This window comes from Dermacentor andersoni, chromosome 2, assembly GCF_023375885.2.
Source record: "Dermacentor andersoni chromosome 2, qqDerAnde1_hic_scaffold, whole genome shotgun sequence".
In the NCBI taxonomy this organism is placed as follows: Eukaryota; Metazoa; Arthropoda; class Arachnida; order Ixodida; family Ixodidae; genus Dermacentor; species Dermacentor andersoni.
Window position 1 is genome coordinate 25,488,473 of NC_092815.1, and position 25,759 is coordinate 25,514,231.

Sequence of the window (25,759 nt, forward strand, 5' to 3'; positions counted from 1 at the left end):
GCGTCAGCAAGGCCTGGGATGCCAAAAGGTGGAGTGGAAGAGCCTTCATTACTAGCCTTCTTGTTTGAAGCCGCCTGAGGTACTCCCATCGCCAAGCGAAGTCCCTCTATGTGCACTGCTCGAATTGGCTCGGTGATGGATATCAGCGGCATCTGATAGAGAATGCGGCTCGTTATCAGTGCAGCGTTCAGATTAAGCATAGACATAGAATTGTTTCCCCAACGTGCACCTGACATGCGACGAAGTGCGTTGAGTCTTTGCACTGCTGCAGCCATAGCACTTTCAACCGCGCGTCGCCATAGTAGCGTGCTGTCGATCGTGAGGTCCAGGAATCGAACTCTAGCTGCACGGCGAATTGGATGGCCTCTAATATTCAACGACAGGCGAGTTGACTTCCGCATCAATCTCGGGAAAAGCATGAAGGCAGATTTTTCCGATGACAATGATAAGCCAAGCGTCGACAAGTGACAATCGATGACGGAGATTGCGCCCTGGGCTATACAGGCCAAACATTTGTGTTGGTACCCTAAGATCCAAATGCAAATGTCGTCTGCGTAGATGGACATTTTATCTGCCGTCCAATTGTGCACTTAACCTTCAGGAAGTCTGCAAGTGTGGCCATGGCAACGTTAAAAAGCAGAGGAGGTAGGACACTTCCTTGTGGGACGCCGAGGTAAATGCGTCGCCTTTCGCTCGTTATATTTTCGAGCTTAATCCGAAAATGTTTTTCTCTAAGAAATTCATAGACGAATCGAAGAGCAATTCCAGAGACATCCAGGGCTTTAAGTCCGTTGATGATGTCTGTGTGAAGCACACAGTCGTATGCTTTAGCAACGTCAAAAAGATGGTGAATGTCAAAAGGCCGTCGACTCGATGGTGCTCGATGTGGCTTAGTAAGTCCAAGACACTGTCTTGGGCACTCAATCGTGGGTGAAATCCGGTCATACACGGTGGCAGTGTACTTCCTTGTTCAATATACCAAGTTAAACTCGTACATGTTAGTCTTTCTATCCAATTTCTTACGCATTACGCATTAGGCTGTCTGGCCGATATGAGGCAAGATTCGTAGGATCTTTTCCAGACTTGAGCACTGGCACCACCCATGCTGTCTTCCACGCTTCTGGGATCTCTCCTGTACTCCAAAGGTCATTAAATATGTCGAGAAGGGCTTGTATTTGCTGATATGGCCGGTTTGACAACATCTTAGTTCTGATATAATCGGGACCCACAGCACAGCGTCTTCTTAATTTGCTAAGCACCAAATCCAACTCACAAAATGTGAATGGCATATCCATCGTATGGAATCAATGAGATGACAGAGGGTTCGCCACTCCTGCCTATCTGCAGGATTTGTAGACATCTGCAAAATCTTCTGCAAGGGTTTGTAAATATTTTCCTTGCTTTAAAGCAAGTGCGTCGAATGGCCTGTGTCGGCGAATCTTTCCGGATAGGCTATTGATTTCGTTTCATATCCTTCTCATGGGAGTAAACGCCGATAAGCTCTCACAGAAAGCAGCCCACTGAACTCGTCTTCACCTTTTTGTGAGACGAAGGATGATAGCGTCTATTCTGTTATATTCAGTTTGCGCAAAAATATTTCCCTTTTTCTCATTAGTTTCCGGGTCCACTCTCCTACGCGTTGCGCAGAGATTCTTTAATTACAAGTGAGGAGTAAGAAAATGACCTGGCAGTTTCAACACTGAAGTAGCCACTCTTTTCCTCCGCAACATATCCTTGAACAGCTCAATAAGGGATTCATCCAACACTTCTCTATATGTCACAGCGTGTCACAGTACAGAATTGTTGGACAGCTGTATGAAATCCAATGATTTTTGTGAAAACTGGGAAATAGTCGCTGCCCATCCTGTCTGGGGCCGTTGTAGATGATACCAAAAGGTCTGTACAGTTTAACACGAGGTCTATGACACTCCATGAATCTTGTGGCCTGAAGAAAGTCGGTTTGCCATCGTTCGCCGCACATAAATCATCAGCATACGCGGCAGCGACAAGTTCTTTGCCGCGCAAATCTACAATCTTATCTCCCAAAGCAAATGATGTACGTTAAAGTCCCCACAGAATATTCTAGGCGAGGGGCAACGAATGCAAATGTCCTTTAAGAACGCCTCCATGGAGGCCTTCCTTCGTGGACTTACATACACCGACACCACACTGTGTTTTCGGTTTCCTATGCACACTTGCGCAGCGGCGACGTCCAATGAAGAACAAAGGTCTTGCACTGGTAAGGTAACGTGAGGTATTTCACGCCTGATTCATATCATTGCTTTGCCATTTGCAAATGAAGGTATACGATGCAATGAAGGTATACAATGAAGGTATGCAGATGAAGATTGACGTGTCTGATGTACCCTGAAATCGTTCTTCCATTTGGGAGACCAGCTTCCGAGAAGGTTAGAATTATAGGGATGCGATGCCTCGAAGGAAACGACTAAATTCGCACAGATTCTGTATAATAGCGGCGCAGTTCTATTGCATTGTTAAGAGCACTTTACAACGGCCGAATGGACCAGGTGGACGAGAAATGATCGTTATACTACTAAGGGTATGATGTGGAAGTATAGCAGAGTGTTACTGACTCAAGAGCCAGCACTGCTTCCAGCATATCCTTCATTGAGATTGCAGGCATCTTCGCAAAGTGTCAGCGAATGCTGTGAACAAAGCGCATATCACATGTTGGCAGCTTTCCTGCTGTGTGCTTCCAAAATGTACTTGAGGTTAATTCACTGCGGCTGCAAAGGTGCGCTTTTCGGACTCTTTTGGAACACATTCTCCAGCGGCGTTGACCAGTTGCGTTGGCTCAGTAACTCGTTTTGTCGGTATGAGACGCGGGAAATTATATGCGTAATCTGTTTACAAACCATTTAGTTGTGGCGCGCTGGACGTCTTCTTCTTGTTCTATGGTAGACTTGGTCCTTTGGACCCAGGACAAGCATTTTGTTTCATCGCCAAACAGCTGTCCTTGCAGGACATCGGTCGTAGGTAGCTAGGTGGTCGCCGCAGCGGTTTGCACGCATAGTCGCATGCGCGTATAGTGAGAACACCGTCGTAGGAAATCAAGTGCAACATTTAACCTTGCTATCACTGTCAATTTATTGACATCCTCTCGAAAAAGTTCCGAAGAGTATGTGTAGCGTGCAATCTCGTGCGAGTCATGTAAGTAGGCGTTTGTCAGTTTTTGCATGCGCATTACATTTAAAACCTGATGTCTATACGTTACAGTTTATAAAAACGCCGCAAAACTTTTGCGACATTGCGGTATCACGACCTAATTACGGCAAAGTGGCATTCGGTACACGGAGGCACATCTTCCTAGCGATGAAGCGTTTCCGGTTCCTGTGGTAATTTTTAGCAGTTCGTGTAAGCGATGGCCTCCTCCTCCGCAAACCGCGTAGGGTCATAGCTTTACAGCCGGCATCGGTGATCGTTCACGTGACTGCTTACTATTAAGGCTTTTTAGATCGTTTCCCGTATGCGGTTGCAAAGTTTCAAGCAAAAACCTTGAGATGTTTATACCTACAGCAAGAATTCTAAAATTTCACCAACTGTTTCAAACAGTAGCCCGAACGGCATTCTGGAAATCACGTGTACCTTTGCTCTACGCACCTTCATTTCTAAAATTTTATCCGTTGGTTTTATCTTGCCCATGCTTCGTACCTACGAAGTTTCCGCTTTGTATGCTTAGTATTAGGCATACCGTTAGCGTTTTGGCCTGCCGGAAAGCATTCAGAAGGCCTTATTTAGTAGAAATATAGTTTCACCCAGTGCATCCAAAGCACCTATAAGTACAATATTTCACACCATATTCCTTTAAGCATCACAGCGCCTTTCAGCAACACTCCGAATGACTTGCGACGAATGGATGAGGACGTTAACGAAAAATGTCTAAGAATACGTTTCAGAATTAGTATACAGAGAACCAAATTATGTTCAACAGCCACGTGTAAGGACAAATAATTTATGATAGTCAGTTTCTAGAAGTTGTGCAAGAGCACATACATATAAAGACCTACAGACACAGAGGACCATCGTCATAAAGTGCTCATTCATCATTGCTGTACAAGCCAACAGTTTTATTCTTTCATTCCTCAAATTCGTAATCTGTGGAATGACTTGCTCAGCTCCATTGTCTTTATTACAGGCCTGAGTGACTGAAAGTGCGCTTGAAAAGCATGTTGTGCCCTGCTATTTGTGTTTGTAGTACTTTTGTTCCAACTACATTCCAAGACGACCTAAGGGCCGCGAATGTACTTAAATAATACTTCGAAAAAATAGACACAAGTCGGCAAATTCTTGCGCATTCATTTGCTGAATTATCTTATGTGCATATTAAATAACGCATAAGTTACTTCCGGCCGTGCTTAAAGTACAAATGTCGCCGCACTTCCCTTGTGCAGACCACTATGAAAAAAAGCACATACACAAACAGAAGGTTGCCTGAAAAATAGAAGAGCCGACGGCCGGCAGGAAACGAAAACAAAGAAGAGTAGCAATGTGCGCCAAATCGGGAGAGGAGGCGAGACTGAAAAAGAGCTGCACAAAGGCCTCCCGAATAAAAGAGCGTGCTGAGAAAGGGTGGCGGAGGGGGCCCAGGGTTTAGAAGGAGAGCGCGATAAAGGGCTACCAACACACACACCGCGCGAAGAGGGTTGCGAGAGAGGATGAGCGACGGAGCGGAGAGGGCAGCAGGTTTCGAAGGGAGAGCACTTGGCGGACCGAAACGTCGCTGAGCGCCCAACCAGTCAACATGCCAGTCGGCCAGTCGGCGAATCCCGCAGAGACGCCACGACCGGCTTCGCCGTAGGCCTGCCGATCGCCTTCTGTGCACCCGTCGACCACAGCTGGGCTGCCGGAGAGGAAACGCGCTCGCCACGGCCACGAGTGAAGCCACGTTTTTGCGGTGGGCGGCCAGACACGTTGACCTTGGTGCTCGAGCCGACTTCTTCCGGAGAGACAGTGTTCTATGGTTTCGCAGCGAACTGCCGCCCTGTGGCACACAGTGAACCTTGGCTGCTTCAGCTTCCCTCACCGCCGCAGTCATAGACTTACATGCAGCCTTGACAAGTGCGACAGGCAAAGGCAGTTTTCTGGTGAAGTACAGTGACTGCCGTAACGAAGAGGAGCAGTCAATGAGTTGTTCATTCATTCGTATGACGAAGATTCTGTGTCTGTCACTACTGAAGATTACTTGCGGCATCTGTACATCTTTTCTGATGGGCTAGTGTCACCCCCGTTTTTCATTATTTAATAAGCATTGGGCTTCTCAACGTAACCCTTCGAGTTGGCCGAAGACTGCTACTTCAGGCCCCGTCGGATATCGAGATTGCAGCTGAAGGACTCACCCGAGGCTATTCAAGCTATCTGGAGTGCAATCCAAATCTAGGGCTTCCTTCACTGAGGAGTATGTGTGAGCACAGCTAGACAGCAAGGTAAGCGCACATCTGCAAGATTCTGTTGCTTAATACCACTCGTGTATTTCATTTAAAACTTTCTTTTTCTACAACGCGACATTTTGAGCGGATATTATATCTCTTTAGGATATTTTCTGAATTCTTTTATTAGGATGCGCATGATAGATATAAGAGACTGCTACAAAATTAACCGCCTTGGTTTCGCAACCATTTTTACTGGCGCCAGCCAGTTCAGGTTATATGTCCAGGCTCCAAGATTTCGCTATGATAAGGCTGACTGGTACGTGCATTGATGCACTGCCAAGAGATAGCTGTTGGCGGTAGTCCGTCCTTGCCCTCCGCTGAAGCATGGAACGGAGCGCTCATCTCATGAGAATTAATGCAGTACTTCTTACAGGCCAGCTCGGTGTATTAATCACGAAAAAATCCTGTTCTCATCACGTTCAGAGTCCATTTTCCGCCCTGTGCAGGCAGACGAAGTAAGGAAGTTCAAGGTACCTGTTCCGCCTCTATTTTCTTTGGCCGCAGAAAGTACGCATGCAGGGTTAATGAAAAGCTACCGGAACAAGATTTTCAGCAATTATGTGGAATTATCACGAAGTCGTACAGGAGACAAGCAGCACATTGCATTTGTGCTGAGATTAGTCCTTGAGATTTAATGCTGACATTGTTACTGTTTATTTTTACTTGCGTAACTAGCTGCAAAGAATGTGCGTTCAGCACAATCAGCTTCTTTAATTCAGGCTCACTTTACACGTTGCTTAAAATTTCGTGCATAGCATCTGCACTTAGAGAAAGCAGTGAATAATTCCCGTACCTGTTAAATTAAATACTTGACTTGAGCAAAGAAGAAGAGTATTCCTCGTGATATGTGTATACTAGTGCGGGTCACAATTGCATCAAAGCATGAAATTGTGTCTATATATATGTCACAGAAAGTGATATGCGCAGCCTGTATAAAAACTTGGAAAGAACTGGGATGTTCTGCAACAAGACTAGGCAAAAGTCGGTACCATAAAGCACGGGGCCATGTCGATGTGCGCAATACAGTATTCATTTACTTGTCTTGAATGAAACGGGTCATTTACAATCCAAAAACGAGTAACTGTGTTTTAAAAACACACGGCGGAGAAGAAGGAAGCCGACTAGACAAATGATGACATTGACTATTGATCTTTTCTTTTGGAGGCACTTCTTATATGAAACGTACAAAAGCTGAATAAAAAGGCGATGTAGAAAACTGAAGGTACAGCAAGAATAAAATCGCAAGCGTTGGCTCAAGTAAATCTCAGCAAGTATAGAGTCAACAAGACCAAACAATATAAACGTACACAGTGCGAGCTCTTATAAGGGGTGGAAAGGAATGTCCTGTTTTATTTCTTTGTGGTACTTAGTTCAAACTTTCTATTTCGGAGAATAGATAATTCCGACCTGTGAAAACTTTCTTAGTGCCTATCTGCAGGTTTACGACAACGGCACAATATCGAAAAAGTGTTTAAATTGGTTCGTTTCGGTTTACGCTATCAAATGGTGGCAAAATTCCGGGCCTCTTATTCGATTCGCAGATGTGTGCTTGAAAAAATCAGCCAAAGCATTAATCCCAGTTCTGTTACCAAGACACGCAACAAGAAGTTTCACGAATAACGCTCAGTACAATCCAGAGAACTACCCAGCAGCGTCAGGTGCGCAAGAGGGCCTGGTGATAACGCACGACTGCAGCCAGTCTTCGCGGTCGTTGACTCCCCCCCGCGTGGCGCTTAGAACCGATTGTGCAGGAAAAGAAAACATAGTTATCGTAAAGCCATTGAATCGATCGCAGGAAGGCGGTCCTTAAAAGCCTGACTGCCACATCTACGTTGCAGAGCAGCGCGGAACACAATACAAAACAAGAAAGACGCACCGGTCCAAGATAGCCATCTCACGTGCGAACCGAGAACGGTGGACGGCCCATCGGAAGAGCTTTTCTTATTTCTAACTTTTTCTCAGCGAGACGCTGTTTGTAAGCATCTTGGTCGCTTGTTAATTACGGCGCACTTTCTCACAGAACCGACTGCCTGCAAGTTAGACACGTCGAGTGGCGCTCTCTGTTTGCTTTGTTCCACCTCCCCCTCTTCACAGGCCGGCCACCTAGGGAAAGAGATTAACGCCGAATATGGTGGTTCAGTTGCTCCAAATCAATCTGACGATGGGAAGTGTAGGCGCAAATTGTGGCGAATTAATATTGACTAATTGAAAGGAAAAAAGAAGAAACGTAAACACGCCTTGAAGTTGTTTCATGAGAAGGCAGAAAAAGAAAACTAAGTATATATATTACGAACAGCTCGTGAAATGTGTTCCGCATGGAAATCGTCTCTAACTTCGACAATACGACCGCGCATTGATGCAAGCTACTGACAGCATTAATTAATACGCATTTGAATGGAAAGAGTATAACTTACGTTTTTTTACACTTCCGTCACCGTCCGACCATATTCTACCGCAACATGCAATACGTATACCTAAATTAATGCAATTCAAGCGCAAGCATGTTACGTACATACAGTGTTGTACTCACGAGAAATTATTTTAGAGCTTTCATCTGTACGTAAGATAAACAAAATCAACAGACTAACAGGTAAACACGTAACGACAGCTGCTATTGTTGCTAGCAACTATATTTGTTTGGCGACGAGACGCAAAGTCAGAAATAACGATAAACGATGCGTGTAACTGCACGTCACTCGGTCTGTCCTTCGAACGTACACCACGACGCGAAACGCGGCCCTAAACAACGCGGCGTCCCAGCGTGGCGTGTTTCCCTGCAGTGCGTCAACCGGAGCTTTACGATTCGATGGCCGAAAGTTTTCGTGTGTTAGGATGTCACGTTTACTCGTCGATTTTATTCATTACGCTGATAACCCCTGGGGCAAACTTGGCCTGCTTCCCTTTCTTATCTAACAATTAAAGCTACAAAGTGCTGCAGCAGGTGAGCCCCTGAGCCTCTTTTATGTTGATTACACCGGTGCTTCACCAAACATTGACGTCAGTGTCTCAGAAGGAGGCAATATACAAGCGTACGTCTCTTTTTCTAATCCATCCAATCATTTTAGAGAATACACCGAGAACTTCAACTCAACAAAGCGTTGGCTGGACATGATGCTTCGCTGAACTAACGACGATGACATTTTGAGCAGTCTGTCATATATGAGCACTGTAAAGACGTTCACAGACTTAGTGCACACCTACAAGTGTGCGCAGAACTAGTGCTGCCCCTCTTCATTCTTTCTTTTGTCGCCCCTGCATCCATTTCCCCAGTGTAGGATAGCAAACAGAACGTGCATAACGTTAACCACCCCTGCATTTCTTTGCTTTTCTCCTGTCTCTCTCTCTCTAAAGACGAACTATTGGAGTTGTTGTAACTAATAAATATCCCGAGTGTTTGGGAAAATACTCAGTAATTCTGAAAAAGAGTAAAGTAGAGAGAGTGCGCTCCGCGCCAAGGGTGAGCAGAACTTATCTCTTAATGTGAACTTCACAAAATGTGTTAACCTGTATTTCTCTGAGCCATGTTCAACTGCATAATTGAAACTTGTTGGCCTTCAAGGCGTCTCCACGTAGTGCGAATACTGCGACTATTTTCAATTTCGAGATATTAGTCCCTTTAATTTGCCACGAATTACACTGTTGTCTCACAGTACGTAAATAAAGTTTTTTGGGGAATTGAACAAGAAAACCAGTGCAATTCGCTAGTAGTATGTGGACGGAGATCTTGAAGCTGTTGCTAAACCCGAGAGAGAGCTGCTGCGTGGTCCTCTCCTGAGGATTGGTCGGCTTCAATTCAGCATTTTCAGCCTGCCCCAAAATTAATTAATTAGTAAATATATGTGCATTGACTGAAAAAGCAGGCCAGGATCTTGTCCTTGCCCTCCCGAGGTGGGTGGTCTTCTTAGTCCAGAAAACACCTGGTGCTTGCTGCCAGTTTCGCCCGGTTGACCAGTGTTCTCCGGTTCAAGTCTTCCAACTTTTCAGCGAGATCATCTTCAATTCTTGATACTGGTTCCGTTGATTCTTCGCTTGCTTGAGTCCTGTCTAGTTCTTGAGTTTCGGGCGAGGGGTGTTCTGCTGAGCCTTCATCTTTGTTCCGACTCGTGGTTCGAGTCTTGCAAGGACATTCGATGACGTGGTCTGACCTCACTGCGATGTACCCTCCCCCACTTCCCCAAAATTTGTTTAAAAGACTGTGCGATAGCTACATGTAACTATAACAAGAAAGGTTATTAGGTATTATTGCAAAATTGGTGACGTCTGGTGGTGCCAGTAAAACCTGTAGACAAAAAATGCGAAAATGTATTTATTTATTCATTTATTTATTTATTTATTTATTTACATTTCAAAGCTAAATAGAATAGTTTGCCACCCGTAACTGTACAGAACGTACGGTGCCAATGATGACATTATACAGACAAGGGTGAAACTGCAAATAAGACTCAAATACTATCGCAAAGTACAAATAGAAAACTGATTGTGGCAAAAATAGAACACTTCGGTGTATCATTACCGCCTTTTTTTTTTTTTTTTTTTGTGCTGACGCCGGTGCAAGATGTTGGCACGTGTCACGCATATTTTTTTCTATTTTGTCTTTATCTTCGATATAAATCAAGACATTTTCACCGAATTAAAAAATTTCTCCAATCATGAGAACACTGCGTAACTGTCTTTCCATGCTGAGTGTCTTCGTTCGTTTTTTAAGCCTTTCTCAAAATGAGTCAGGCTACCAGGTCTCAATTTAAAGAGTGACGTTTGAGCACCCTAGCACTCTGTGGTCTTAATTCTAAGGCGCACATTGGATAACAGGCGTCATATGTCATGAACTTCTTTCCTCCTGGTTGTTTTCGCTTTAAGAATTCGTTATTGCCTTAGTGGATACTCCGGCAAGTTATAGAGCCTGTGCTCTTATCTTCGTTAAAGAGAGAAAGCCGTAGCACACGTGTTCGGAACTTGTGATTAAATTGTTCTCGTAATGTAACTACGATTAAGAACAGGATTGTAAACGATTCTGTAGGGCTGCTTCCGCGGAGGCTGCCACGAATTGAGACAGTGTAGCAAAAACAAAGTATTTCTTTTTCGACTGCATATTACTCCGAGCGCAGGAATCCTGCTCTTATGTACCAGAGCCTAATATGCAGCATAAGCAGCTTCTTTATTTTATGCATTACGTGAACATCTATCGCCTTTTAACTGTATCCGATCTATTTTTCTTTCGTTTCTTCTATCATCATTAATTTGATTTCTTGTTCCTTACCATCATAGCTATTTTTTCCTGCATTACCTTCACTTTGCTAATATGATAGTTATATTACTTATTACGCACGGATATCCCATATCTCCGTTAAGCCATTTTTGATGTTTTAGATGACAGTTGCGTCTTTTCACCCACTTTCGCTCAGTCATGCTAACGGTCATGAACGAAACACCACGTCTACAACAACCCACCGATTGGCGCGGGCTGTGTTTTCAAATGGGCACGTGGTTTCTCTCCCTATCCTTCTCTTCCCTCTTCCTTTATTCGCGCTGCACACAATTCGACCTTCGATGCACCATTCTTATCCGGTGGTGGAGCAAGATGCCGCGGACTGTTGAAAGGAAAGATAACAAGGCAGTGCTGCTGCGACAACTCGCCTAAGAGGAAGCCTCGACTAATGCACAGAGAACGGGTATTCTGCCGAACCTTGGAGCTGAGCGGGGCGCGAGAAAATGCTCGTGGAGAGTGGGAAAAGTGCTCACACGCGCCTTGATAAGAGAGTGAAAGGGCAATTCCTGCCGCCTCATGCTCCTCCAATTAGACGCCTCACACGCTAGTTCGCTCCGGGCAAAAGTAGCGTCACGGCCAGTGGAGTAGCAATTACGCGATACACACCGCGAGACACGTGGAAGCCGCTCCACGGCTGGCATTGCTGTGCGCTGTGTTCGCAGCGCGTTTTACACAAGCCGCATCCGTTTCCCGGGAGAAACTGCCGCCCGAGGCGCGCGCAACGTCGTATACGGCGGCTGGAGCAGAATGCGGTGTGATTTATCGAGTTCTTTCCGCGCTATTGTGGAGATAGCTCGGATACCTTTGGGCCTGGGAGCAGCATGGTTGAAACAGATGACCTATCCGTATCAGCGCGGTGGCCAGAAAGGGTGTGCCGATGGCTTTGGACGGTAGCCACCATTAGGGCTCGGAAATGAAGGGTCGCAAGTTGACCTCTCACGCTTTCCTTCGATTCTCGTTGTGTGTCAGCGCCATAATTCAACGAGAAAACAATCTCGCTTCCAATTAAGTGTCTTCGCGCGCATACAATACCTTTATTTATGGAGTATGAACGCGATATAATAGCTTCACTCTAACAAGAAGGCCGCGCCAGGTTGTGAGAACGTTCGCACCAAGCGCAAGAGTCCGTGAAGAAAGCTTACGACGCAGGAAGACGTGTCAAGATACCCAAAACTGATGTTGTGTTTGACCGCCAAAAAAAAACTTACGTGGTAATATTTCCAGTATGTCGGTTTCATTGAGGCTGTGCCTATGCTTTACCAGTCGTGCAATTGTCGCGATGAGCTCAGCAGTAATCCCAAGCAATGTTAAACAGAAAAAAAGACTGAGCTGGCCACTGTTTTAAGCACGACAATGGTTACTCTAGCGGGGATACGTACAACCTTTTATTCTACATCAGTGGGTGCTAAGTGGGATTACATTTATTAATTACACGTAGATCAAGGTATCATTTTTATACGCTCATTTTGACACTCCCAAACTATGAACGAAAATTTAAAGATGCTGCATTTAATAACTACAAAGAAGGAATAAATAAAAGGGGGTAATAGCGATAAATTCTACAAGCAAAGGCCGTTTAAATTGTTTCTTTAACTACGAACGTTTTTGTTTGCTATATGATATAAAGTCAAACGTTAACACAGACAACAGTTTACACAGTACGCGAACATAAAGCAGACAACACCAAGGTAGAAGCAAAAGATTATCCGAAGCGGCTTATTAAACAAGCCCAGATATTATATCAAACGTCGCTCACACTTCATAACAACAAGCGCAACATTAGCTTGAGCTCAATTAATAAATAGTCATCATACGTCACACAAATATTTGCACGGACGGCGAAGAGCTTTCACCATAAGAACAAAGAAAACATAAGAATGACTTATTTGCGGGCTAGTTGTTGAAGCCCTGACAAAGTTGCGTTAGGTGCAAACAGAGACACAAATTTATAAACGGGCGGACTATACAACTGGCTCACGTGATGACATTTAGCAACAAAGGTGGTGCTGGTAAGCGCTTTATGGAGGAGTAAACTCAGGTCCCACATTTAGCTCGTGGCACATGGCGGAGTCTTTCTGCTCTAAGAGCACTGCTGCAGTGGTGCTTGCAACATTGCCTCGACCAGCACAGGATGCTCCAGCGACAGTAAGCGCTCTTGCAGCAAACTAACTTTTTTCAATCATGGAAATGCTTGGCGTGTTGGCGTTGGTGAACAAGGCGACATCTCCTGGCCCTGACTGCATCAGGTATACCTATTTATTACATTAATGGAACAAGGCAAGGATGTGTCTTCTCAACATATTCAACGCCGTCTGGAAGAGGGCCTTTTTGAACCTTGCTGGAAACGACCTCGTGTTATCCCTGTCCTCAATCCGGGCTAATCTCCAACAGACTTAAAATCCTATCGTCCAATTGACCTTCTTAGTTGCATGGGAAAGCTTATGCAGAAGATGGTATTGACGTGCCTAGATTGGTTGCTGGTGAAAGTGAATGTCTAATCTCCGCAAATGTCAGGGTTCAGAAAGAACCACAGCAGCAGCATAGACAACGTGATTAGATTTGCTAGCTGCGGAAAACTCAACGAGTCTGCATGCAACATCGCTGTTGGCGCATTCCTCAATTTCAAAGGACGCTCAAAATCGTAATTTACAAGGCTATCTCATATGCTGTGAAGTCAGTTGGAGTTGGTGGTCGTATGTACCACTGGATAGGTCAGTGTACGTGTCCACAAAAGGTGGCACAGCTGCGCACACAGTGCATCGAGAAGTTTCCCAGGTGGTGTTTGTATCCGACCTTAATTAATATCTCTCTTATTGGACTAGAGAAGTGCATTCTCACATCGGTTGAAATCTCTCTAAATGCAGATTACATATATACATGGACGCGTCCAACAAACAAGATTGCAGAAAGGTATCGCTTCTATTGAAAAATTTCCATTCGCACGAGGTCTAACAATGTCACCAGAAAGGATAGGATAGGATAGGATAGAATAGGATAGGATAGGATAGGATAGGATAGGATAGGATAGGATAGGATAGGATAGGATAGGACAGGATAGGATAGGATAGGATAGGATAGGATAGGATATGATACACTTTATTGCTCTAATTTACAGAGTCACTCAACGGTAAGACCGAGTGCTTCCATCTTCTTCTCGTCGATGGTGACTCCTATCTTGCAGGGTTGGCGCCCCTATTCCAGGGCACCACTGAGCGTGGCTGCTCGTCGGGCATGGTGTACCAGCCCCCGTTGGAGGCATGGGTTGCCGCTGGAGAGCACACTCTCCCACTGCTCCGCCACACCATGGTCCGTGTATTGGTTTGGGAACATTTTGCTTAGTATGTGTAGATTTGGGAAGATTCCTGTTTGAAGGAAGTGTACCACCATTGCTCGCACTAGGCGTGATGCCTCGCGCTACACGTTCAAGGATGTGCACTGTCGCATTCGGTATGCGCCAAGTCACAAGTTTCTGCGCGTGGCAATCGACAGATTAATGACGTAGATACCCCACGTTTGAGTATTAAAATAAAAAGTTTGATCATACGCGAGCATCTTCCGTATTCTATCAAGCAACCCTGGGGGCTGCTTCATGAATACTCTGATACGCATGTATATGGATCTCTGTGAAGGTCTCCTGCGATATAACCTTCCTATCGTGCAGGGTATTTTCCATACCAACATAAAAGGGCTCACTGGTACGCAAGCAAAAGCCTTGGGGGTGTGCCTCGGCCTACCGAAAAGGATACCAATTTTAGGAACCCTTGCAGAAAGCAGACGCCTATGCGTTCCAGTGCTTTTGCAGTTGGAGTTCGAGTCCATATGCGCTTTGCTGCCAGAGTGCCGGGTCATCCACATGCTTCAGACAGTGGTCCTGTGGTGCGGAGCTTGCTCCCAGCGAATTATCAGAGCCGTTCTGTGCCGACAGAGCCATCGTGAAAATTTCGTTCATGGTCATTTGTCACTTTTGTGCTGGGGTTCAAGAGCGAGAGAAATACTCCCGGCCCAGCGTTGACATATTTCGCTCTAAAGCATATTAACACTAGCTACAGGGCTCACTGTCATATTTACACTGTCGGCTCTGTTACGCCTACATCATTTGTGAATGGTTTGCGGATTCTGTTTGCGAGTGGTACTTCAGCTATATATAGCCACTGAACTAGCTGCACTGCAGGCCGCTTTTATTTGCATCATACGCTAGAGAGCTGAATCTTGGGTAACCTTCATCGGTTCAACAGTGGCTCTGCAGTCCTTGTACTCATCACGCACGCTGGAACAACTCGTCATGGACACCAGATGCCTTTGCAAATAAAGCCTGCGAACTGCATCACAGAGTTGTTCTGCAGTGGTTACCAGCCCACGGCGGAATACAAGGCATCGTTCAGGCTGGCTGGGCTGCCAAGGTTCGACATGACACTTTCAGAGAAATGGTCCAGACAGCTTTCTCGAGAAAAGACGCGGCGAAACTGGTATCTGCACACGCTTGGCGTTTTCAGCGATCCCTCTGGACTGATGCAAGCCATCAGTAGGGACCCCTATACAAGATCACTCCATTGTATGACCTTTATATGCCGCGAGCGCCCAACAGACGAGATCAAGCATGCCTTCACCCCATCAGACTCGACGGGGCCTACATGGACTACTTAAGGTGCAAGATTTAACTGACGTAGTCGCCAATGTTCTCTGAGTGTAGCGACACTGTAGACCTGCAACATGTCCTGTGCGGCTGCTGCCACTAAGCGTCAGAGGGACAGTCTTTGAAGGCGCCAATACGCCTGCAGCGGGCCTCGAACTTCGGAGTGCAGCACATTCTCGGCGCATGGCAAAGCACCACCTCCGCATTACGCGCCACGAAAGCACTGCTATCGCTCCTGCCGTCCATGGGACTTAAAGGACCGCTCGACAGGTCTGGTCACTTTGTGCTCACAAGCGCAGTGCATACAATTGGCGCTAACGATCGCCTCTGCTAATTATGACATCCGTACGCGCCACTGAAAGAGCATAAATTTCAATCTAAACGCCGTTTGCCCTTCTCCTATAACGAGCGCCGCGCTCCAAGCCGGAGAGCCGACGGCGATCGCGCAAGGGCGCCGACCTACATGGCACTGCTGTGACGGCATTCATAGTTACACGTGACTTCAATAACTATTTAAGGCAATACTAGTTATCTGTTTAATATGTTGCTTCAATAGACGAATTATTGGTTAGATAAATAATAAAGCATACAAACCGAATGTCCGCGTGTTTTTCTTTTTACTTCCTACCGTAGCAAGAAATATGTATTTCCGTTTCGTTTGCTTGTTCCCACGTCGTGCAGTCACGCGCGCGGAGAACGAAACTATCTCATGTTCTACCGTGTTCCAGCGCCCGCGATCATGCTCTTTCATCCTCTCGCGTTTGTTTCAGTGCTCGTGATTGCGGCGCTGACTTACACCGCTAGTCAGGCGTTCTCGTGCAGCGCGCACAATATCGTCCGCTGCGTGAAACGAGACAAACACAGCAGCTCGTGCGCGAGATCGTCACCGGAAATGCACCGCTCAGCAAAAATGTGAGAGAGAGGGAGAGAGAGAGAAAAAGAAAAAAGGCAGGGCCCATGACGTATTCTTCACGCGATCCTCCGACTCAGGGAAGGAATTTCGCCTGCAGTGGCTATACAAGGGCAAGTGGAGAGAGTGTCTATGTTGCCGGTGACGCTCGCCTCCTGAAACCATGGGTTCGCGGCACTTTAAATAGTTCTGTCTTTGCTATTAATGAACTGATCTGAAAAAATATTCTTGTGGTAGAACACGCCTTAGAGTTACGTAACAAGCGCGCAACCAAAATTTGCTATGTGGCCTGGTGAAGGGCCCTTTAAAGAGTCCCTGAAACGGTTTGGACAAATCTTGTAGACGCGTAGAATAAACCTACAGTAAAACATTAGCGGCCACAATTTAAGTGAAGCGTCTCATAATAAGAGAGCTACAGAGCATTAAAAGTTACCTTCCTCCTTAGCCAGGCTTTTTCTCCTTAGCTTGTTTGCAGAGTGATCAGGGCTAAGCTTCGCCTTCGTAGGCTCTAGGTCTTGAAGTGACGTCGTGAAGTCTACTTCCGATTGTCTTAGAGCCAGCGCACGAAACCTCTCTAACCTCTCAGCTGGCCGCCTGGCCGTCGATCCCCCGCGAGAGCTATCCAACCAGTGTGCGTTGAGGACGTCCTGTCGCAGCACCGAGATCACCGAGCTTGTCCGGTATTCCGCTAACCGCAGACGGGCTGTGGGTTTTGACAGATAGAGGGATGGCTTAAACCAAAGCCCCTCCATACTACTACCGCTGTGATGAAGGCGTTTAGCGTAAACGTGAGCGGCTTGAGCGGCCTGCACGGTGCAGCCACTTGGTGGCACAGAGCTTAACCACGCAAACACAGAGCTACCTCTGCCGTAACCAAGTGTAAAACATTTTAAACATTTAAAAAAGACAAAGCGTTCAGGATTACGCTCCCGCTGAAAATATACACCACCAGCAAAGTGGAGCACATTTGGCTACTGCTGTATTAGCTCTGTGTGTCTGGTTGAGCTATGCGCCACCATGTGGCTGCACTGTGCAGGAAGTTCACGTTTGCTCCTCCATTCAACTGATAAAACGCCCAGACCCAATCCACTTGCGCTTACGTTTACCCGCAAACAGGACACGCTAAAACTCTCTATTCTGCTACTAATCGCCCAGTGTGAAGTGACAGCCGCAAATGCGTAGACACTGGCGCTGATCCGATACCAACTGCCCGATGCGGGTGTTTCAAACCTCTTTCCTGGGCCGATCCCGGAGGTAGCGCACCGCCGCACTGGTTGGAGTTGTGCTATTTTTTCGTACTTTTAATATTATTGTATAAGAATATTTAGGATTAAAGACGCGCTGCTGGTGTTTTGCTTATAATATTTGCTTTTAAGCTGCCATTCTCGAAATTCTGAGGAATTTTGTCAAGAATGTAAGACCTGGTACGAGCAACCTTAGTCATAAAATGGTGTGTAAATATAGCCCGCATATACAGCAAGACATATAGCACACTTATAGCTAAATTTATACGGAACCTCGCGGCAACGGCGATGGTGACGGAAAAAATTCGCTTGGAGTGTCTGTATAATTGATATCGCTATAATAAAATACATTCACTCTTTTTCACCACCGGCGGCGTAGATGTGCTCCCCCAGAGAGTGTGACAGCTCCTGGGGACGTATAACGCAACACTGTTCAACTCTGATTTTATACAAATCTCCTGACATCAAAATTACGCAACCATCAATGCAACTATCTGGTGGTGGCCCGCAGCGTTGCCTGAACAGCCCAATGAAACACTCTCCTCGTTTGTAAGAGTTCACTTATGTTTGTTTTCGAATCGAATAGCACCGCCTAACTTTACGCGTTTTTCTCGTCTAATTGGCTAACAAGAGGCGAGGAGCGCGCAGACGGGAAAAGTGTTTCTGTGAGACCGAGCTAATACAGTGAGAGCAAATAAGCGGATGAGGAGGGGTGTCCGTGTCTGCGATTGGTCCATTTCCCCTTGCTTAGTTTACGAAAGCTGTTCGAAAAAATATGACCAACAGTAGTAGAGAAAAAAAAAATAAAGCGCAGAGTTGGACCTCACTTTTTCTTCTTTTGTCAGACTTAACAGGCGTAGTCAGTGTGTACATGTCATATCGAATGGAGAGACAGGCGAAGTGGGCGTGGCTCACTTTGACCAATCGTGGAGGGCTAATGGTAGACATGGAGTTAAAACCGATTGGAATAGTCTTACGTCATAGGGACCTAATTATTTGCCTTCCACCACTCTTCAGTTGCTATATTGAAGGAGTGAACCCTTTGCCTTTTCGGCCATGGAGCCCTATGGTCTCCAAAAAAACACTAAAATCAAAGTCACCACGCTTTCCCAGTGACCTCTCTGGCCACGGGCCATAATGTTGCTCCTGACAAATAGGCACCAGTCTCTCTACGGGCAGTAGCATGGTTCTCAAAAGCAGAAAGTCGTGACTCCCCTCGCGTCGAGATGCTTACGCCACCGGCGCATCAATGAATGCACGCTGGATGAATGTACGCAACAGCATCGATTTGCATTCAGGCCCTGTACCGAAACTGGCGTCCATGGCCCCTGCATAATCGGCCTGACAGCCTATTCACCTCGACGCGTTCTCTCCCACGTCTTCTTCTCGCTCACGGCAGAAGCTACGCTGCTAGGCCTCCTCGACTGGCGCGAGTTTGTTTTTCGTCGTGACGCATCCTCCGACGAACGCTTCGTTCCTCGGAACACTAGGCGTCAAGGCCACCCTCGCAGAGCCAACGGCGGCCGGTGTAACCTTTTTTTGTTTTTACTGAGAGAGACACGCACGCTGCGAACGACGAATCTTACACATTCTGAATTCCCTACCTTCAAACACAACTAATCAGCGCCGTCTTTGTTCTCCTCTTGGGGCTCTCGCGCGTCATTGTGCCTTTGTGAAGCCAGGCACATGTCATATTTCGATGTTTTCATATAGCCAAAGAAACATAGGACGAGCTCTTGGGGAGCGAACGTGGGTTTTCAATTTCACGTGGGAGTAATCAGACTTTGTGACTAGCCTTGGCACTTGTATGCGTATTCGTGGACGTATTTGCGGTCTGTGTTCTTAATTACTCGATATATCATATTTCTCCCCAAACTGTGAAGTAGCATACCAGGCCGTCCGCCCCATAAACACATCCCGCTTTTCATTAGTCAGCCTTTCTATCTATCTATCTATCTATCTATCTATCTATCTATCTATCTATCTATCTATCTATCTATCTATCTATCTATCTATCTATCTATCTATCTGTCTATCTGTCTATCTGTCTGTCTGTCTGTCTGTCTGTCTGTCTGTCTGTCTGTCTGTCTGTCTGTCTGTCTGTCTGTCTGTCTGTCTGTTCGTCTGTCTGTCTGTTCGTCTGTTCGTCTGTCCGTCTGTCCGTCCGTCTCTCTGTCTGTCTCTATCCATCCGTCCGTCCCTCCGTCCGTTGTGTCGGCGCAATAAACCGATTCAAGCGGCCAAAATTTTTGACAACCGCTTATTGATGGTTCTGCCATATGCATTCATTACGAGGAATCGTTTTCGATCCATAAAAAAAAAGGCTTTCGTGAAACAAATACCTAGTTAAAGGTGCCATTGGCTACAAACTAAAAGGTTTGTAGGATTCCTGACGGGAACAGTTTATAAAATGCCTTTTAACTGTGTTTTATGTAGGGCAAGCCGATGGATCAGCTGCACTGAGCCCAAACAACCATGGACCGTTGGAGTGTCGTATGAACTCTCGACTAGTTGTCGGGATTGCAAGTGTAACCCTAAATATTAATATAGCAAGGTACTATTTAGGCGTAGGAACGTATAGTACTGCGTTTTATAGTGGAGGCATGCATGTCAGCAAAAGTGGTCGCCGATGTGTAAGTCATCCCTTGAATTAAATAAGGTTGTCACGCTTGAAGACATCATGCCTGAAGAGGGGGACGGAGGGGGGAGGGCTTTTTCTCCGGTGACTGCTGCGTAAGGCACGGCCGCGCGGGCGCTATCTTGAATGCGATCTGTGATGGGGACAGAGTGCGCCGAGTGCTGATAGCTTCGTGTGCGCTGTGATCTCGCAGTTTGGTTGGCCTTGAAGCGAGAGGCAGCACGAAGGTCAATTCGCTCGCTGACGCTGCCACGCTTCCTCACTCCAGCGTTATGACAGCGAGTGCATGGGCGCGGTCATCCAGGGAGATATGTTAAGATATTATATGACACTATGCTTGTTAATTTACTTAGTAAGCGAATGTTTACAAGTTTACACGGTTGATAAAACTAGCATCCTTACTTATATATATAGATGTTTAGAAATTTGCTATCGCAATCGATGCTTCGGCTTTCGGGCAAAGCTGCGACTTTTTTCGTGCCTTCCTTCTTTTTATGCCATTGAGCGAGCTTTCAGCTGTCAGTTGCCGTTTCTATTGTCATTTTCGTTCAGGTGTCGCCGTTCAGTGCGCCTATTCTTTCATATACCATGAACATACGTATTCCAGAAGTGGCTGTAGCTTTATTAAAGCTATACTTAAAGCTTTGCATTTTCTAAAACATTTCTGGCAGCGGATTGGGCCCATCACGGCGGCAACATTATGGTCAATCAGCCTCGTCCTCTCCGGTTCTATCTTCGGAGGTGAATGGAAGTCCCATTCCGGGTCACAGAAACTTCACCATGCAAAAGAACTCGTTAAGGCGCCAATGCGAATGCAATCACCGCTTTCTATAGATTAAAACAGTTCATACGCCAAGACACCGCGAAAGGAACAACCGCGACAACTGACTGAAGAATTTGCAAGCAAGTATCCGAAAGCGGTGGGACAATATCCGCCTTAAATGAGCGGGACAAGTGCCCGTACTCTTTACTTGGCATTATTGCGCGGCATCTTATTGTAATAGGAATGGAGTACTTTGTCACGAGACATCTAATGCGCCGGTCATATTGAACGCATTTCCGTCGTGTTTTTAGCGTAGCGTCGAAAGGCATCGAAGCCTCTATTTCATTCTGCACGACGACCGGGTTATGTAATTCTAATCGGAACGCGTTACATGTAGCTCCGATTGAGCTAGAGGGTACATGTTCACATATCGGTCTATTTAAAAAAATATGCATGCCGAAGGTGCTTGGTTTCGTAATACCGGTAGCCCAGTGGCTATGATGTTGCGCTGCTAAGCTCGAGGTCACGGATTCGATCCCGCCAACGGCGGCCGCATTTACATGGAGGCGAAATGTGAAAACGCGCGTGTACTTAGATTTTGGAGCACGTTCAAGAATCACAAGTGGTCAGAAGTAATCCGGGGTTCCCCACTGCTGCGTGCCTCATAATCAGGTCGGGGTTATGGCACGTGAAAAGCCCAAAACTTAATTTAATTTTGAATTTATGTTCACATCTAACAGCGTGCTTGTCGCAACACGTGTATGGATGCGAAGACGTCGAGCACTGCCACGCACGCACGCACACAAAATCATAATAATAACGCAGATTCAATACACGTGTTACAATCTATGCAAAGTGACGCTTTCGTGATGCGGTTAATGAAATGTTGTAACAGTGTTGATATTATGGGACGCGTTTAGCAGCATTACGATAACGCGTGCCCACCTGGAAAAACTCGGATACACTCCCACGTGACGCACACTACCTAGGATTATATTGACTCTGGGATCGGCCCAATTTTCAGCACTCCCTATATATAGCATCAGCCCATTTCACTCAGTGAGAAACAGGCCGAGCAGACGAGCCAAACACCGAGAAAGAAGGCACAGAAAGCGTTCCTTTAATAAAGTGCTTTTGCGCTTGCACGCATATAGTTGTTGCAGTGACCATATCTAAGCACAGTATGTGGATTCATTGTGCAACTCCGTAGAGAACAATGAGGCCACCGGCACGACTGCAGAGGTTGCGCACGTGTCTATATGTATAATCCGATTCGTTATGTTAGTGTTGTCCTGCGTACGACCTATTTGGCAAGGCAAGCGCTATTCACATCCAGCAGCAGCCACGGTCAACGAAATCCCGGAGGTCTCGCAAATAAAGATTCGCTTTAATAAATCGAAACAAAAAATGTGTTTAATGCTGCGCTACTTACACGTATTCCCGAATGGCTCAAAGAACACGACGCAAGCTTCGCAGGGAGAGCGCGCGCGAAGAAGTGCGCGCGATGAAGTGCGCCTAACGGGAAGCGGAATCGCTGTACAGACTCGCGCGCTGCCGGTTTCTGCGGGGAGAATTTCTTATTCTTCTCGTGAACTTAGCAAAGACCGTCGTCGCCAATTTACTCGGATGCGATGCATCTCACCGGCTCGATGCACCACGCGTACTAATGAATGTGGCTGGTTCTCAGCGCGCGACGAAGCGGCCCAGACGTGCTTCCTCCGCAGAAAGATCACGACGCGGCCTGCAAACGCAGTTTTGTAAACGTAGAGGATCATTATGCAACAGCGATTTCGTACCTTCCCATTCGACTGTTTGTTTGAAGCTTAAATCTTGGTCGTGCTCGCAGCGCACTTGAAGAGTTCACAAAGTGGAGCTTTCTCTATGGAGTCGCACATGCAGGGTGCGACGATTCCGGGACGGTGGTTAGGGCGGTGTTACTGCATTGCTCTGAGCTTCGTGTTTCATTTTATTTATTTATTTATTTATTTATTTATTTATTTATTTATTTATTTATTTATTTATTTATTTATTTAAATTGTTTGTGCGAAGTTTTTATGTCACGCCTAAGAGATTTCACGGAGCGATTTCCGGTTCTGTGCGAGTGTTTCCTTTACTAAATGCCTAGCCTGTGTAAAAGTTGCGCTCGAAGTGGAGTTTCCTACAGATTTGAAAGTCCGGCTCATGCTTCGGTTATATCTCATTTTCCACAGTGATCTGCACTTACTTTTGTCATTTGTAATTGTGTGTATATCATGTTTACGATTTCGATTCCTTTTGCTAGTTTGGAGAAAGAGAAAGATCGAAATTATAAAGGGATGGCAGGAGGGGTAAATAGGCTGAGCCATACTCTGCACTGGGAAAGGGGTAAAGGGGACTGAAAGACGAGACGGAGGAGAAGTGCCTCAAGTGCCTACGACCTTTCTTCCAACTTGCTTCATATAGTGCGCGCGTTACTTTACTCTTGTACCCAGTGATGTACTTCACACATTGTACTGACGGCTTGAGTTAACTTAGAACTTGGTCCTGTAGCTTTACAACTCTCGCCTTGACTGGCAAGAGACTGCTGGGAATATTGAATTCATAACGAACAAATAACAATAAAATGAGCATACCAGCGTATTTTTCTCTAACAAACGAAGCTGCCGCTGCTTGTTAGAGTACAATCTAGTTTTGTGCAATATAGTCAAAATTCACGTCGTTACAATTGCCACCCTTTTCATATATGCGAAAGGTGACATTCACGGTTGACCTTGATGGAAAGGAGGAAATGGAATAGGTAAATGAACCAAGCTTTGCGCGTACGCTGCAGGCATTCAGTCAAGTAGTGAATTGAACACTGGGCCTTATTCAAACATCAAGGTACACTAACATCTCCCAAAAAAAAATCAATTGAGCACCCAAGCGGCGGCCGAACTGCATCTGCGTTCGCTGTACACACTACAGCAAAGGCAGCGCCGTAATGCACAGCACGCGCAAACAAAACTTGCGGCGTTCCTGCGAGACGCTCTTCACAGCCGCCTCGTGGCCCGCACGGGCGAAGAAGCTCCTCTTGCCACGGTCGACGCTAGGCGAGCTTTCTGCGCTTGCAGCAAAAATTTGTCGGTGGCATCATCCGAATGGTATACGTCGAATAAATCAACACTTACATAACATGAATACGTGCGTAGCATAATTAACTTTATGCCGTAAGGTTGGCCAGTTTACGACACTTTCTACTGCGTTCTTTGTGTACCTCTTTTTTGCCAAAGCGCGGTCTTTTCTGCTGATTATGCGCGAGATGCCGTGGAATTTTATTATCCTCCTTTATGCTGAGAGTTGACATTGTTTCCGGATCACTAACACCGTTTAGAAGAAACAGCGACCGCCTGCTGCATCCCTCGTTCCCCTTTTTCACCTGTCCTTCAAGTCCACTGCGGCCAGAGATTTCAGAAGATTCCGCGCGCGCATCGCCAGAAAGCCACTCAGAAAGTTAATCGATTCCCCCTTTCACTTAACTGGTTGCGCTTACGCCGCTTGCTAACGCCAGGTTTCTCCTCCAATTCCTTCCTACTCGCCCTTCTTTTTCTATTTCGCTACCGTTTGTACGCACTGTTTGCCAGAGACGGCTCGTCAGCAAACCACCGGACCAGATCTAAAGATGACAAGCGGTTGAGGCCCGCAGCGTCGCGATGTTACGCGACGCCTCCGCGCGCACACACACACACAGACACACTGTTCGCCGGGCCTTGCCGCCCACTCAACCGCACCACTCGCCAAGAGGAGTCACCGTCGCGGTGCGCAAAGAGAACGGCGGGCGCCGGCCGCGCGAGCAGTGAGCGAAGAGGGCGAGGGGGTGCGCGGCGTTGCGGCCACTTTAAGAAAAAGCGCGCGATGCTTGGCTGACCGGAGTTCAATGGACGTTCGAGACGGGGGACACCCCGAACCCTCTCGCCGTTTCCTCCGCACCCCTCGAAAGGCGGCTGTGCGGCGGCGCCGACGAAGCGAGGATGCGGGCGTCGCGACACACCACGCCGCACTGCCCGCACACGGCAGCTATACGCTTCGTGGCAGTGCGCGGTGCCGAGGGCTCACGTCGAAACCCGGGCAGCTTCGTCGACCTTCGGAGCGTCAACAGGCGCAGTACGAACACAATGCGAGGCCATGCAAATATATGCTTCAGGCAAACATGGTCATCCTTTAGTTAGCTTTTCCCACCCGCAACCGTATACAGCGCAAAGCTGTCTTGATTCATGAACACTCTCTTGGCTACGTAACCTCTTGTCTTCGCGTCAGCAATTTACAGTGGTCAACAAGATTTCCTCTAACCTTTGCGACGTCACGTCGGGTGTCCCCCAAGGCAGTGTGCTAGGTCCATTACTCTTCTTAATATACATCAACGACTTGCCCGCTAACCTTTCCTCCTCAGTTAGGTTTTTCGCTGACGACTGCGTCGTCTACCGCAATATTAAATGTTTCGATGGTCATCTTACTCCCCAAAATGACCTTGAACTAACCTATAGAGCGGATGTGTAACTTGGCAGATGTCCCTTAACGCCTCCAAATGATAGTTAATCCCCTTTAGTCGAAAGCGCACTAACTCAGCTGTTCCACTATTCGATTAATAATACCGTAGTTTAGGCTTCTCCATCGTACAAATATCTCGGCGCTTATCTTTCATCGGACTTATCCTGAACAATGCATGTAGCAACTGTCTCATCCAAAGCTTCTCAATATCTCGGCTACCTGCGTAGAAACTTGCCTAACGCACCTTCTAATATACGAAAACTAGCATATCTTACTTATGTTCGTCCACAACTAGAATACGCTTCATCCACATGGTCACCATTTCAAGATTATCTAATCCGTATGTTGGAAG

The 25,759-nt window shown here is 46.5% G+C and overlaps 1 protein-coding gene across 1 annotated transcript in view; it reads left to right on the top strand.

Annotated features, from left to right (window-relative positions):
* Positions 1-4,772: 4,772 nt before the first annotated feature.
* Positions 4,773-25,759, top strand: part of LOC126542575 (uncharacterized) — a 145,785-nt gene continuing 124,798 nt past the window's right edge. Inside the window, exon 1 of the mRNA XM_055077340.1 lies at positions 4,773-5,444. The gene's annotated coding sequence lies outside the window, so the exon portion shown is untranslated. The remainder of the gene's footprint in view (positions 5,445-25,759) is intronic.